At 38.1% G+C, this 17,126-nt stretch overlaps 1 protein-coding gene across 2 annotated transcripts in view; it reads left to right on the top strand.

The window, feature by feature from the left end:
* Positions 1-15,978, top strand: part of LOC147363456 (uncharacterized) — a 257,915-nt gene extending 241,937 nt beyond the window's left edge. The window contains exons 5-6 of one of the 2 annotated variants that reach the window (XR_015137138.1): positions 12,443-12,507; positions 15,768-15,978. The gene's annotated coding sequence lies outside the window, so the exon portion shown is untranslated. The remainder of the gene's footprint in view (positions 1-12,442; positions 12,508-15,767) is intronic. The other variant, XR_015137142.1, reaches the window with a different exon arrangement.
* The last annotated feature ends 1,148 nt before the right edge of the window (positions 15,979-17,126 follow it).

The raw sequence follows: 17,126 nt of genomic DNA, 5'->3' as shown, positions 1-17,126 counted from the left end.
CCACAGAAGTATCATTTTAGGAAATGTGATCTGATGCTACATTTTATGTGTAGCAATGAAACTTGAGTAACTTTTTAAAACATAGTATACAATTTTGGGGCTTCCCTGGGAGCTTAACTGGTAAAGAATCCCTCTGAAATGCAGGGAACCCTGGTTTGATTCCTGGGTCAGGAAGATTCCCTGGAGAAGGGATAGGCTACCCACTCCAGAATTCTTGGGCTTCCCTGGTGGCTCAGATGGTAAAGAATCCACCTGCAATGTGGGAGATGCAGGATTGATTCCTGGGTTGGGAAGATCCTCTAGAGGAGGGCATGGCAACCCACTCCAGTATTCTTGCCTGCAGAATCCCCATGGACAGAGGAGCCTGGTAGGCTATAGTCCATGGGGTCGCAAAGAGTTGGACATGACTGAGCAACTAAGCATACAAATTTTAAGGTGGTATCTTTTAAATGTTTCTTCCAGAGTTAGGGTCAAATCTCTTAAATTGAGATTTAGTTTAATTTAACTTTAAATTCGACTTTAAGACAATACTTCTGCAAGTGATAGTTGCATTTTCTGAGCCAAATGTACTGTATTTTAATCCAAGACTCCTCAGTGGCTAATTTCTATCATTGCTATAACATAGAAAGAAAGTAATTTGTTAATTACATGAAAGTCATGGCAGAATAGTTTAGGGAAAGTTCAGAAGTCCTTACTTTTGTCCTCAAAAATTCTCCCAATATTTATATAGAGCCAGATTCACAGTAGATACTCAATAAGTATTTGTCAAATGGATGAATGAATTTTTGCCAAAGCTATAATGTTCTTGAGCCTGGAATTAACTATGACAGGGAAACATTTTGATTCTCCTTTGTTGGAGTTAGTTAATGGAGTCACACTGAAGATACATAAAAAATCAATAAAAATGAATGACTAATTTACAAACATTTATATTTAAGTGTTAGGAAATACGGTAAGATTAGGAAAACAGTTAAGACAATGGTTTGTACAGAATTGACTCATTCAGGCAATGAACACTTCACAGATTACAGTTTAACAAGTTAAATGTCACATTTAACATACATGTATGACAGACAGTGCTTCTGATTTTGGTATTCATATACCATCAGTTATACACATAAGAAATATTGACAGTTCAATTTGGGGTTATGAAATATATAATTTGTTGGGTAAGACATTTCAAATTACAGTATATCTCAGGCAGCATGCAGGAAAAGTCATTTATTGTACATTTGTTAGGACACACCTTGCAGCAAGCTTCTGGTCTTGGGTAGTTAGATCAAGGATACAGAAACCATTGAAATGATGGTATGGTTGGAATCAGCAGTTGTATTTAACTGACTGAAAGGGCATTCTGTTGAAAACTCTCCTAATTAATTCATTAGGAAAATGCACAGTGATCATAAACTCAATTCTTTAAAAATTGTTTTCACAATTCTCATTTATTGGTGATACAGAAGCTGCAGGAAATTTGAATTCTGAGAGCTGGTTATACATTAACAGCAGGACTTTATTCTTCTGTGGGCTCACATGATCACAACAAAGATGCTTGCCATTTGAAATCACACATTATAACAATGGTGCCATACAAACATCACAAATATTTGGTGTTTCAGGGTCTTAACAAATATTGTGGTTATTTCACAAACAGACCAGATTAACAGGCAGTGTAAATCACATATATCCTAAGATTTTAAAAATACATTTTATACAATAGGTTTCTAATTTCTTCACTAGCATTTAATTTTGGTGTGTTTTTTGTTTTCCTTTTTTTTTTTTTTGTCTCGTATTTAGAGTCCTTAAAGAATCTATGAAGATCTGGCTCATGCCAAGAAACTCAGTAAGATTGATGTTTCCCCACAGGAATATGGCTGAGTGTACATTGAATCACAGAGTCAATAAAGCAACATCTAACTTATAACAGATCACTTTTAAAATTCAAATAATATCTAATAATTTTAAAAGTAGTTTGAACAAAACTATAGGAATCAAAAATTTTATTTACAAAACATTTGAATATATTTTTAAATGGCTAGTTCTCACTAACTGCACAAATTTAATATCCTTGGTGTACATAGTCTGTTAACCTTCTATGCAATGCTGTTAGATTTCTGAGTTAACATACATGTGATGGTTAGGTGGGAAAATTAGATGGTAATTTCCATTCATTCAAGGTGCTTGAAAGCAAGTGCTTTAATACCTTCCATGTCAGATGAGATCTGCCATTAATGTTGGTGCCTTTAATTTGAAAAGATTTAGCTGAATTACCCAAACGTATTTTAGTGCAGTTTAAGAATTATAGGAAAGACTGATAAATTTACCATCAGATGTTGAAATTCTAACCTAACATCACGCTGTTGATCTAAGTCACTGTACCTTTCATTTCCAAGGTGTCTGTGTATTACATTGGCTTAAAAAATATTTTCCTTGGTCCTTAGAAATACAAAATATTAATTTTCAAAAGATAGAGGATGAGAGGGTGAGCATTTCTTACAATTACATTCATAATGAAAGAAGTTAATCTACATTTTACAGATCATTAAATGGTCTTTGGCAGAAGACTTTACAAATAACTTCCTCCACTTTTAACATTTTGTGTAGGCCATTTCCCTTTTTGATGATATCAGTTGTAAACTCACTTGTTCACAACTATAGGTTAATAGGAAAACACCACAGATATAAAAATATTTAAGTTTAGCACATACCTTTTTTGAAAGTTAAATTCAAAGTATATTGACTCATTGATACTAGAGAAGATATTCTACACAGGCATTTCTGACAGCACTGCTTAAGATCACAGTTTTAACAATATGGTCAGCAAAGAGAGAGTATGAATATCTTTATTTCCAACAAAATATTATCACTGAAACACACTGAAAGAATCCACTGCAATCTTTTTAATTATAATATACTATATTTCCCACAAAATGAGTAATATATAATGTTTATGTGTGTGTGTGGTATGCATGTATGTGTACTTAAAATGGTCAGTCTCAGAGGTTACATTCATTGGCATGGAAGAATAAAAACAGAAAGACTCAGTTAAGTAGCCAAATGTATTATTGACATACCACTACTCAGAAATTTCAAAGTTCAGTGAAGTTGTTTAAAAATTAGCTTTAGACAGGCGATTGTTTTCAGAATCAGCTAGAGGGACATTATGATTGCTTACTTCATTTTTCGAGACACAAACTCCTCCTCCACTTTGTCCCTCTTCTCTCCACTGTCCCCCTGTGTTTGGAGGCTATTTGTGGTGGGTCCTTTATACTGTGTGTGCATGATGTGAACAGGCTGATCTTTCCTTTTCTGTCCTGTGTGTTGGATTTATGATCACCTCTTAGGATGAGAGGGTTTCTGGCACAGTGATCTGCCTCCCTTTTCTTTATGGATTGCCTATGAGTTCAGTTTACTATCAAAAGTATCCACCAAGCTTATTTCAGTGGGAATGAATTACCACTCTAACCAAAGGTGAGAGAGACATTCTAAATTTGTTTCCTACCTGAGTTCTTCCATCCAGGCTGCTGTGCCAGGAACACTCCCAGTGGCACAGAGCAGTGTTTTGTGTAGATAAAGTGGGTACAAAATGCTAGTTCCTTTTCTGGCGCTCATCTAGAAGCTCAAAATGTGTCCTCAGTGTGACCCTTCTACTGTCTACTAAAATTAATAGGTGAAAGCTAGGGAAGTCCCCCTGGAATAACAGTTGTGCCAACAGTTATGTTTATGGCTTATTAGAATAGTATTAAATTGCACCACTGTCCTATGAACATCACTATGGATGGCATGGAAAGGCAGAAGCTGCTGGAGATTCAGACAATTTTCTGTTACCGTCTAATGTCAAGACCTGTTAATGTACTGCACAAGTTGGGGGGCTTTAGAACATAGAAGTTTTTCTCTTGCGCTTTCTGAGGGAAATTTTTAATCCAGGTTTGATTTAAGATTTCAAGACTTGAGTCAATAACTTAAACCATGGATTGTGGATAAAGCCAAGCCACCACTGTGATTTTGCCTGGTGGACAACAGAGTTCTGGGGGGGAGGTCAAGGCTCTGAGTGGGCCCCGGTCAGTCTGATCTAGCCCCTCCCTCTGCAAAGGGGCAGGTCCCCTTACCAAGCACCTTGACATTTGATGATCATTCTAAGAAGGGTCTTTTCAGTGAGGTTTTAGCTCTGAGTGAAAGGCCAAATATGCAGATGGAGATGGACAGCACAGTGGAGACAGAGGAAGGGGAATGGTGCTTTGGCTGGAACTGTGTGGTGATCAGGTCACAGTGGGGAAAGAACTGATGAGAAAATGCTGTCAGAGACAGAAAACAGGACACCCAAATGTTCAAATTTTGATCAACAATCAGATTTCTAGAGAAGCAGGTAGAGCATTATGATAAATCAATTATTCTTTTTCAGTAATTCCTGAAAAAGAGCAAAAAGTCATTCTAAGATACCTGACAAGTTCAGCTCTTTGAAGGAAGACCTGGGAACATAGTTTAGCATTTTCTTCAGAACATCATTGTTGAGGTTCCGGTTTCCTTTTGGCTGCTTTGAGTTTACTTTTCTGCATCAGAAGAAGTGGTCAAAAATATATACATATGGATGTTTTGAGTAGCTGTCAATGTGATACTTTCAGGTTCAATTTAAAGAAGCATACACACATATCCCACAACCTTAAACTCCCTTTCCTAAGCCATTTTAATAAGCCAAATCAACTTGCTGGCTTTTCACTCTCGTTCTGCACCAATTCAAATGAGCCTAGGAAAAAACCTCCCAGGGGTCTTGGGATTGTTGTCTACATTGTCTGTGGTTTCCAGGTTTTATGAGCTATGTGAACCTTGGAAACTATCTTTGAAAACCCAAATTCACTTAGAACCATAATCATTTTAGCTCAGTCCATACCCACTCTTCAAACCAATAGACCATATCATTAAATATAACTCAGTTCTGTTAGACAATGGTTTAGCATTAAGGCAAATGGACCAGAGCTGATCAATTAAGAGAAAGGTGTCCAAGGTCATTCTCTGGACACTGGTTAGTCAGGCAAAGCAGATTAGCTGTTGTGTTTTAGGAAGAACTAGAAAAGCTAATGGCAACCCACTCCAGTACTCTTGCCTGGAAACTCCCATGGACAGAGGAGCCTGGTGGGCTGCAGTCCATGGGGTCGCTAAGAGTCAGACACGACTGAGCGACTTCACTTTCACTTTTCACTTTCATGCATTGGAGAAGGAAATGGCAACCCACTCCAGTGTTCTTGCCTGGAGAATCCCAGGGATGGGGGAGCCTGGTGGGCTGCCATCTATGGGGTCGCACAGAGTCGGACATGACTGAAGTGACTTATTAGCAGCAGAAAAGCTAATCTTTCTGATAGGAGATCTTGCCTGAAGCTCAGTTACACCAGTAAAGAATATGTGTAAGGATTAATTTTCCTTCAGGTTATACTGAATATTTTACATCTGAATGTTGGACATTTCTGTAAATATATCAGAATGTACTGGGCCTAGATGGACTCTATCATTTAAGCTTTTAAACTTTTTCCTGTGAGGAAGCAGAGTTAAACAGAGGATGACATGAACTCTTCTTGACCACTGAGAGCACAGATTGTAGTTCTCAAACTTGAACATACATCAGAATCATCCCAAGGGCTTGTTAGAAGCCACATTGCTGGGCCTATTCCCAGGTTTTCTGATTTATGGGTCTGGGTTGGGCTCTCAGGTGGGACCAGGGAATTTATATACCTAACAAATTTCAAAGTTGCTACAGATGCTGCCTTGTCATGGACCAAATGTTAAGAGCCACTGTAGTAGCTTCTTCTAAAACACACTTGAGTTTTTCAAAGTACCTTAATTGAGCTCCCAGTTCCATCTGGAATGGGATGGTCAGTTGGATTTTTCCTGAGGCATCCTTATTAGGTAGGCAAAGGATGAATTCAACTGGTACTAGTTTACTTCTTGAGAAATGAGAGGTTCCGATGTTTAAGTCCTATATTAGCATATAGAGCAAACCCATAAGTAAAATATGACTCAAACTCGTGCCCTAACCTATGACCTTCCTCTGAGGGATAAAGGCTTTTTATACCTCATTAAATTTAGTCCCAAGAGGCAAATGCAGAAAACTCTACAACCTTTCTTCAGGGAGTATTATTTTAGTAATAGTATTAAAATTCTCTCTTGCCACCCAGGTGATATTCTTCCTGAGACCTCAGGAGGGTTAACATATCTGTTCACAGTTCCTTCACTGAACACAAACAAAGGTTTGTTGACTTTTTTCTAGTAATACACCTATTAAATGCAGGGACCTACGTAAAAGAGTAAAGCGGAAGCAAGTACTCCAAAGGCCACTCCATGAAGTATCATTGATGCAGAACTCTGTTCGACAAGCTGTCAACAAGTGTAATCAGTGATGGCGATTCTTTTGACTGACATGTGGACCTGGGCCAATCAAGAGGCTAGACGGGCACAAGGGGTTAAGGAAAGACAGACATGAGTTTGTGTGAAGGGGTTGTTTCCTACGAAGAAGGCAAGTTCCATCTATTTATGGTTTCTCGGCCTTACCAAGCACCTACTGCTAACTGACCGAGCTACCAGGATGGCTTAAGGCAGACATATCTAGAAAATGCTTATGGTGCAGATTTGTTATTTAAAAGACACAAATATTTACCTTTCCAATTTAGGATTTGCTAATCAAATGTGAAATAGGGGTCAAACTCAACATGGGGGACTTAAAGAAATATAAAAATATGATGGCTACTGCAACTAAATAGCAGCTTTATATAAAGACATACAATGAGAGAAGGAAAAGTAATTTTTTCCCTAGGTAGAAGTCAGACATAACTGTGTGTGTTAGTCACTCAGTTGTGTCCAACTCTTTGCAACCCCAGGCTCTTCCGTCCATGGGATTTGTCAGGCAAGAATACTGGAGTGGGTTGCCATTCCCTTCTCCAGGGAATTTTCCCAGCCCAGGGATCAAACCCAGGTCTCCTGCATTGCTGGCAGATTCGTTACTGTCTGAGGTAACAGGGAAGCCCTTAGTTAGGACAAAAATACTATCTTTTAATTTTCTCTCTCAACAACTAGGCTCACAAGATCACTTTCTCTGTTCTAATGCCAGGAGTTTTTGTTTGCCTCTCCTCCTGACAAATTTGGCTTTATGCCTCAGTGCTAATAAAACTGGAATAAATTACTGCTATGATGTTGAAATGGTTTTGCCATTTCTGATGACATTCTAACTGGTATTCCTTCAAGAGAAGGCTTACATATATTCCACTAAAACATTGTTTACATAAGCAGAGTTTGTCGTGATTGCTTTTCTTTTTTCTTTCTTTTCCCCATGGCAATGTCTACATCCTTTTGCTATATTTTCTCTAACCGTGTGCAATTCCAGATTGCTAATGAGACATTTGGGCTGTGGCGAATCAGATGATTGCTAGGGATGGGATTTAAGTCTTTTCTGTAAAATCTTTTTGAGGAGTCATTTTCTCCGTAACAAGGGAGTGTTTAAAAGACAGCTGAGTTTGCAGCAAAAGCAATTCTTTTTTCATCTTCCTTTAGAGTACTTGTATCTTTTAATAATCTTTCTCCTGGTCAGTGTACATCTTGTTTGCATTCACACACTTTGGTATAAAGTCACTACTGGCAGTCTCTTTCTCCTAACAGATTGTCATTAAGTACACAAAAAAATGAAAAATAAAAGTGGAATTATTGTGGGAAATTGTGTGAACTCAGAAATTACATTTAGAAGACTAGCAGATTCAACCTTAGGAAGGTCAGTGAGGAGGAAGGCATTCCCATCTGGTTAAATTTTCTGTTGTCGGGCATCCCACAAAGGCAGAGACTTTTCACTCCCCTTAGGGAAGGAAATTTTTTCAGCATTGCGTAAAGAATTGTTTCAAAGTAAATCTTTAAATTCCCATCCGACTTAACGTAGCTTTATTGGCTTGATGCTCACATTTGATAATCAAGTATTGTGAGGAGTGTGATGAGGACCAACTGGTTCCCAACATAAAGCACCTTCAACCCATACCCCTTGGATTGATACCAGGATCACGCCAGTGCCTGATGGGTTCTGGAAAGCCAAGTTAAAAGTGAAGTCCTTCCATTTCATGATGAGGAAATTTAAGTCCCAAAAGAGCTTGAGATTCATAATCCTCTGAAACAATTAAATTCTAATTTTCAACAGATGAAAGCCTTTGGGGTCACTTCTTTGGTGATTATTTGGTGTTGAAATAAAGAGAACATTGTGTACTCAGACATGGGGACTGAGGTCTTCTCTTGTTGACTGTTAAAATGTGACAGCTGAGGTTGTAACTCCAAATACAGTCAGACACCTCAAAGTCAAAAGAGCAATGGGCAGAGTTAAGAACATTCAGTGATGAACTAATATCAACACCCAATAGAAAAAACTTCAGTAATGGGGAGGCAAATCATTTCTGGAACAAGTTTATCCCAACTTGAATGTTGAAACAAAAGACTGTATGTCATTCTCACACAGGTTTTGGTTCATTGTACACTCTGAAAATGTTGAGTCTGAATCCATTTATCTCATTGGTAAAAGACAGAATGTGGAGTTAAGAAAATTAGCAGTTCTATTTCTATTAAAGGAAAGTTCCTTGACAGATTTCAGAACAGTTCCATTTAGCAGTTTCAAATTGATAAAATGTCTCTAGACCAAAATTGAAGATTAATTTAATTAGAGTGCCATAACCGAATTCTTTCTGACTAAATTCAGGGCTAGTGCTAATTTTCTTGGAATTGTCTTAAATGCTTGATGCGATCTTAGATTACCTAGTATAATACTCTGCACAAAAGAAATGCTTGAAGTCTATGGAATTGTATGATTGAAAAAAATGTAATTGCCTCTGATATTTGATTTAAAAATTGTTCCACTGATTTGGCTATATAAATTATTTTTTAAGTTTTAACTGAATATAAAGTAGGTCAATGATCTTGGAGGACTGACTTGCTAAATTGTGGCCATCTTTGATTTAACTTCTGATTCCTTTTATTCATGTAATTTGTCAGTTGATATTTATCAAGTTTCTTATCAAGCTCCAGCATCCAGTTAAAATTTTAATTCACAAGTACTCATTGGAAAAGACTCTGATGCTGGGAGGGATTGGGGGCAGGAGGAGAAGGGGACGGCAGAGAATGAGATGGCTGGATGGCATTACCGACTCGATGGACATGAGTTTGAGTGAACTCTGGGAGTTGGTGATGGAGAGGGAGGCCTGGTGTGCTGTAATTCAAAGAGTCGGACACGACTGAGTGACTGAACTGAACTGCCCAAATACTCTCTGCATTTTTCAGTCCTTATTGATGTATGAGTTCTAGGCAGGAAGATAAAGTGACATTTAAGATACTTTCAACAAAGTGATTTTTGATTTTTGATAAAGGATTGGAAATATTTCCTCAAATCTTGTTTTCTGGGTGGGTTGCAGTCACTAACAAAAGCCCTTTAGTAAGTACAGTCTTAATATGGAGACAATCAGATGGTCTGTGTTTTTGTACAAAACTTCTGGATCAACCAATGAGGCACCTGTCATCCCCCCCCCACAATCTTTTTTCCTTTTATATTACAAGCTCTGGAAGGTCTGTTTCTCCAGGGAGAATTAGGAAATAAAAGGCAGAGTCTGGAGCTGTGTCAATATCCTCCCACTGAGTATGGGGAAATATTCCACTGGGAACCATGACAGATTAAGAGCAAAACACTGAGAAGCCTGTCAGAAGCCCAGCCCTCCTCTAACCCAGCAGTCTGTGCTGAACCTTTATTGTTTTCAAATGTTATTATCTTGTCTGTTGCTTTAAAGGGACCCAAACCAATTCTGGTATCTTTACAAAACAAACCTAGTCTTTGGGTAAACCCACGGATCTCATTTGAGTAACTGGAAGCTTCAAGTTCAGAAAATATATGAATTAATTCTAAACAATGACAAAGCAATTATTATTTTCATTTTACCGACAACATGATTTTTTGAGTTGGAGTGTCAGTGCATAGGCTGGAAAGGAAAAAAATGAAAGTTTAGACTCCTCATCACTAGGTCTAATACTTAAGTGTTGCTGAAATTGGTTCCATGGCAACCAGTTTTGAAAGAGGGATTCACTCTCCAAGCAGACAACAAGTATGTGATGGAGCTGGATGATTCTGTTTGGAAAGGTTTGAGTCAAACACAATATTCTGGCTCAGAGCAGAAAGGAATCTCTGCAAGTATTATTCATCTCAAGTGAAAAATATCCTTCTGGCATGGTTCTAATGTTCACAGACCATATCCATCACAGGAGTGAGCAAGGTGGTGATCTGGTTCAAGGACTAGAATTGATTCCATCTCTTTTGCCTACTTCCTGACACCATGTAGTAACTGAGTGGTGATGTGATTATGATATTAATAAAGAAAGTGAAAGTGAAGTCGCTCAGTCATGTCCGACTCTTTGCGACCCTATGGACTGTAGCCTACCAGGCTCCTCCCTCCATGGGATTCTCCAGGCAAGAGCACTGGAGTGGGGTGCCATTGCCTTCTCCAGGGGATCTTCCTGACCCAGGGATCGAACCCAGGTCTCCTGCATTCAAGGCAGATGCTTTAACCTCTGAGCCACCAGGGAAGCCCATCATCTTTATTTCCTGGCTCTACATTTTGTTTGCCTCTAGATACTGAATGAACAGGATGGGGAGGGTAGTGGTTGGGTACTGATGTGAGTAATGTTAGTAAACTCCATGTCTCAATGATTAACACAAATTTCCTGAGAGCTTTGCATAAATGCAATCTTTGCTTCATATCTGAGATTTAAAAGCATCTCTCTTGGTTTTGTATCTAATGTTAAAAAATGTAACAGTTACATTTTTAAAGATAAGAAGTAGGTTTAGTCCATTTTGAAAGGGAGGACAACTCTTTTTTTTTTAACTTTCTCTCACTATTTGCAGTTGTTTCTGAAAGATGTACACAGGGATTAAGAGTCAGAAGTGGGAAAAGGGGATACTGAAACAGAGCCATTGATGCAGTCTAATGCTCACAGTTTCTTCGGGTGCTTATTGGGAAAATTCCCAATCCATTTGATGAGAAAGATAGTCATTTATTAGAAAAAAAAGTAAATCTATGCAGTCTGTGAGAACAATCTGAAAATATCAAGGATATTTTAAGCCTCATGCATACATTTACCAAGATTCAGGGTGTCAAATTTCCTATTGGATTACCAATGGCAGCAAAAACTTGTGCTTAAAGTTTTAGACTGAAAGATCAAAGACATTTTCTTGCAAATTCTAACAATAAAAATAACTTTACATTTTTGCATGGTGCTATCCTTTGCTTAGATCCAATACCACAAAAGTTGTTGGTGAAATATCAATAAAATAAAGTCATCTCAGTATTTCTAATTGTCTAAGTGTCCCAAACAGATTCTAGGACATAATGAAACAGTTTGTTAAATAGGCTCCACTCTGTACCCACCCCTTATCCTTCCCCCTGGAGAAATTTCATGTACCAACTGGTTGAAAGGGTGAATTTGCCTGTTCGTAAGATGTTAGGATGGCATGACCGACTCGATGGACATGAGTTTGAGTGAACTCTGGGAGTTGGTGATGAACAGGGAGGCCTGCTGTGCTGCGATTCATGGGGTCGCAAAGAGGTGGACACGACTGAGCGACTGAACTGAAGATGTTAGCAGCAAATGCTAGGGATAAGACAATTAGTGTATATGATAGTTGAGGGTTGATTTAGCTGAGAACATTTAAGCTAAGCTATAGTTAGTGGAGAGTCTATATGGCAGTAGATGATTAGGTATTTGGGCAAAATTAGGTGGGAGTCCCATTCCTTTTACACCAACACGCCAAAACACATTTCTAGAAAATATCAACCAATGTATGGGGACCTGTGTGCTTCCAGAAAAATATAAACTCACATCCTTTTAATCCCCCAGGATTTGACCTACAAGAGGATGTTTTTTTCAAGAGCTGTATTCAAAACCTCCCCCCAAAAGACAGTATAATTGGAAAAGGAAGAAAGTGGCCCTAATTGATCAAAAAAGTTTCTACCAGAAATGCTTGCCAAATGAGGAAGGAAAAATGAAATTCTTTCTTTTAAAAATCTACTTATGTATTTAGAAGGAAAGATATAATTAATAGTGTTATAAGCAATTTTCAAATGACTTTAAATTTACACCCTTAGCAAAAAAAGGAAAAGGAAATCAGGAATATGCTTCCTTTCCCATCTCTGCCCCCTTTTCCTGTTTATAAAAGAGATCTGATAAAAAAGAATGTCAACCTGACATGGACTTTTAGGGCAAATCTAGACATCTGAAAATACAATCTGAGTTCTTTGATTATATCATCCATTTTGTATTTATGTATCTCTATGCTCTGGGAAGAGATGGGATAGAGGAGATTAACTGCTGAAACTATATCTGATTCTCATAGAAATAATCTTCAAACTACTATTTCAAAAAAAAATTTTTTTGGTTGGTTTTTACACAGGTTGAAATGACAACTTTTGGTAAAAAGAAGATTGAAAACAGCACTTAATTTACTGTGCATAAAAGGTCAGTGTTTCAGAAGCTTTTTAAATACTGATAGGTCTGTTTGAGCTTTAATGTTTGTATGGGCTAGATTTAAGTTCAATATCCCTTCTGGTGTGTTGATTATTTTAAATATTTAATTCTGAAATATAAATAACATAAAAACAGAACCCGCTTTTTATAAATGAAATTATCAGGTTGCTACGTTGTGAAATTTAGAAACTTCATGACTTTAGAAAAAAGAGGAAGGAAATTAGTGGAGGCATTTTTATTAACACTTGTATAAGTCCAGTGCATTACACAAAATAACTCAGCAATACAGAAAACTGTGCCAAAAGCATACTTTTGGGGGGCTTGACAGGGCTTCCCTGGTAGCTCTGCTGGTAAAGAATCTGCCTGCAATGCAAGAGACACCGGTTCGATTCCTAGGTAGGGAAGATCTGCTGGAGAAGGGATAGGCTACCCACTCCAGTATTCTTGGGTTTTCCTGGTGGCTCAGCTGGTAAAGAATCTCCCTGCAATGAGGGAGACTTGGTTTGATCCCTGGGTTGGGAAGATCCCCTGGAGAAGGGAATGGCTTACCCACTCCAGTGTTCTGGAGAATTCCATGGACTATTCCATGGGGTTGCAAATAGTCGGACATGACTATAATCTTGCTCATTACTTTAGAAAAAAGAGGACGGAAATTATTGAAGGCAATTTTATGAGACACCTGTTTAAGTCCAGTGCATTACACAAAATAACTCAGCAATACAGAAAAGCGTGCCAAAAGCATACTTTTTGGGGGGTTGCCAAAGCCAAAAGTTATGCATTCTCAGCTTCGATTTTCATATAAAAACTGAGAATGAGTGTGTTAATTGTACTATTATTTCTGAAAACTGGGAGTTGATCTTCCACAAGGATAGTAGTAGTAGCAGAAAGCATGCATGACACTAAGTCAACTCCGTCACATCCGACCCTTTGTGTCCAACCCTGTGTCCGACCCTGTGTGACCCCATGGATTGTGGCCCTCCAGGCTCCTCTGTCCATGGGATTTTCCAGGCAAGAACACTGGAGTAGGTTGCCATATCCTCCTCCAGGAGATTTTCCTGACACAAGGGTTGAACTCACATCTCTTACGCCTCCTGCATTGGCAGGCGAGTTCTTTACTGCTGAGTCACCTGTGAAGGATAAGGGCTTTCAAGTATCTTAGACAAGGGTAGCCTGGGATGAGATCTTAACACATTTTCTTTTGGTTAATTCTACTATTTTAAAAATATGTTCTTGTCAAGCACACAGATAATTCTCACCCACATAATTAACTATATTCTTCAATTATATGAGCATCATGAGAATGTAAAATCTTTTAAGATATCTTCCTTGAAATATTTTACAAATTTTAGTGCTGAGTATAAGAACGTAGAGAACTATTTTTCTCAGTAGACACATGGGCCATATAAGCTTTATCTTAAATACTTATATAACTGTCTATTTTTAGGTGAAACATCATTATGTATTTTGTTATCTAAGGGAAACTGTTTCTTCTACTTGGAAGAAATGAGATTTTCATATAGGAGGATGGTTCACTGCAAATCTAGGATCATATTTTCAGGAAAGATCTGCTTGGAGAATTTATTTATTGCTCCACCTTGTGACTTTAAGAGATCTAATAACTAATTCCATAAATTAAATGTGGTTTATTTCAACATGGAAAATGTCATGGACAGAGGAGCCTCGTGGGCTACAGTACGTGGGGTCACAAAGACTTGGACACGACTGAGCATGCATACACATGCATATTTCAACTTTGGAATGTATGGGAAATGTCTCTGAAAATCTCTGGGCCAGGTCTTTATAGGCAAATAAGCAATTTCCAGTACATAGGGCTATATAATCATTTTAGTAAATTAATTCCCTTCTATACTCTTGGATTTGGCTAGGTAGATCTGTCTTTGCAATCAACAAATTAGGAGTGCTGGGCTCGGCATTAACTGTCAAAATTGACTCAGTAACATTGAAATTAGTCAATTTCTCTTGGTGTGTTTGGTTACTAATGTGAATTTCCCTACCATTTGCATATCATGAATAATAACTACAGAGAAATACTTGATCCACTCATATTTCCTGGAGGCATGGAAGCTACATATGCTATTTTTCTTGATGTTTGAAGATGTATGTGTGGGTCTTTATCCTCGATCCATACCTACATATATCAATAGAATAGAAGGCTAGGTGGATGGGCACTAAAACATTAAGAATATGGGGCTGGTGCACTGGGATGACCTGGAGGGATGGTACGGGGAGGGAGGTGGGAGGGGGGTTCAGGATGGGGAACATGTGTACACCCGTGGCAGATTCATGTTGATGTGTGGCAGAACCAATACAATATTGTAAAGTAATTAGCCTCCAATTAAAATAAATAAATTTAAATTAAAAAAAAAATGTGATCCAGAGAGGAACAAAATGAACAGCTGCTGTGTGTAGTTTCAGGGTCTAATCCTGTCCTAAACATTTATAGAGATCCACACTAAGATCCAAAGACTGTTTCCTAGGTGAAATATCATTATATTAATATCTGATTTTCCAATGACAAGTTCACTTTCAGAAAAACATGCCCCGAGAATTTTTAGCATGAGCCTTTTCCCCATTGCTGAAAGGTAATAGTGAACACTACTAAGGGAAATGAATATCATGGGAGTAGCCAGGGAAGAGCTACAAAGGTTCGGAATTAGGAAAAGAAAGGTTAAGGCTGCATATTCCCAAGGGGACACCTCTCTGGATCTTTGGAAAAGGTTAGGGATGCATGATTCTAAAGAACGTGAGCAGGTCAAGCATCTATAAAACGCTACATCGATTACCAGGCAATTTTGGGCAAGCAATTCTTCCCATGTAAAGACATGGGTCACAATTCTAACTACAAAGTTATGTTGCTTTTTTAAAAGTTATAATGTTCTGCTCTACAAGTCAACTAATTAAAATAATTTATACTATGATCACTGATTTCAAAGTTCCATAGGAGATTCAATCAGAGGACCTTTGATAAAACTGAAATTGGAAAAGCCTCTGAATGCATGTTTTCAGATACCTTGACAGGTAGAAAAAAGTCACAGACAGCTTCATACTCACCCGTTTTTTTGTTGGCTGGAAAGCTGAAGCGCTCTCTCCTTTGGGAGTCCCACCATTTAGTGGTTGCTCCTTCTATACGTAAGAGAGTCTCTCTTTGGGGAGATGATTAACTGTGGCCCAATTAAGCTTAAAAAATATCTCTCTTTACAATTGTTTCCCCTTCTATGCTATCTTTGCAGGTGGAATACCAACAGGACCAACTGACTCTTGACACACACTGATGGAAGACAATGAACATGATTAGAAGTGATAGGAATATGATGGTTGAAAAGAAGGATTGACATGCAATCCACTACCAAAACCTGTAAGTGGAACTGAAAGAAAGCTAATGAATCCACTCCTAACAGCACCTTTCTCTTTCTGTAAGATAAATATGATTTTGTATGTCTCGCCTATGTAATACCCTTATTTATCAGTTGAAATGCTCGATTTTACTTCTCTTGGCCAAGAGAAACGATGACTACAACCAAAACCAAGTGCCACTGGAGATTTACGGTAAGATCCAGTGTTGTACACGGCTGATTATGAAATGACCAGATATTCCTGAAGTTGTGAAACTATACCCAAGACTTGCTCTGATTATAACTGCCCACTATCAGACAGAGAAAACCATAATCAAGAGAGATTTCATTTCTTGGGTCAGGAAACACTGAAGGAAATCTTACAGGAGCTGATTTACATTCTTGAGAAAGTGAAGTTTTGTCACCATTAGAGAATGCAGGACTTCGTCATCTATTAGAGGATATTTGTTATTTTTCTGATTGCTTCTACAACATTCTCTGATGTATGCAGCACAGACTGGTGAATCTCACTTTGACAGGTTAGGAGCAGGGCTGTGGGATCAACAGTGAATCACGCCCCCTGTGGATAAAACTACGTGTACGGTGATCTTTTTATTAATAGTGAGACCACTGGAGGGAAGGTATATATTAGGAAATCTAATAGGATGACAGTCACCTATCAGAATAGCTTCAGAATTGCAGACAGACAGTACGCTTTTCAAGAAAAGATTATAAGAAGGAAAAACTTAGTGCGCTTATGCCATGAATAGTAAAAGCAAAGTTCTATGAAATCTCCACTGGTAGAAGGCTTGAACTGGAACCTTTGAAAGAACAGAATTAGCTTATAAGAGATTAGAATCATTGGGCCACAGCATTGTGCTGAATAGTTGCTCAACAGTCAAGGCTAGTCTGGTCATTGAATTATCCCTTTTACTGTTACAGTAGTAAATGTTGGCTGCTTATTTTGTGTTAAACCAAAGATTGGGTCCCAGGATACATACTAATTGTTGATCCAAGAAAATTACCTTCACATACGAAAGTGTTTCATGCATGACCATATATGAATATAATGAGGAATTCTAAAGAAAAATTTAAAGACAATTAGATGAATAAGGTATCATTTATCTCAGCAGTCAGACACTGTGCTCCCTTGGGACATTAAAAGCGGACAACGCATGACCAAGGGTTGACATTTATAAGGTGGTTCCTGGGCATCTATGTTCTTTCTTGTTGATGAGGATACCAATGGCACAATAA

This window comes from Bos grunniens, chromosome 11 (assembly GCF_055505025.1).
Source record: "Bos grunniens cultivar Pamir isolate PY7600 chromosome 11, Bosgru_T2T1.0, whole genome shotgun sequence".
NCBI classification, from domain to species: Eukaryota; Metazoa; Chordata; class Mammalia; order Artiodactyla; family Bovidae; genus Bos; species Bos grunniens.
This window is presented reverse-complemented; position numbering and strand designations above follow the sequence as displayed.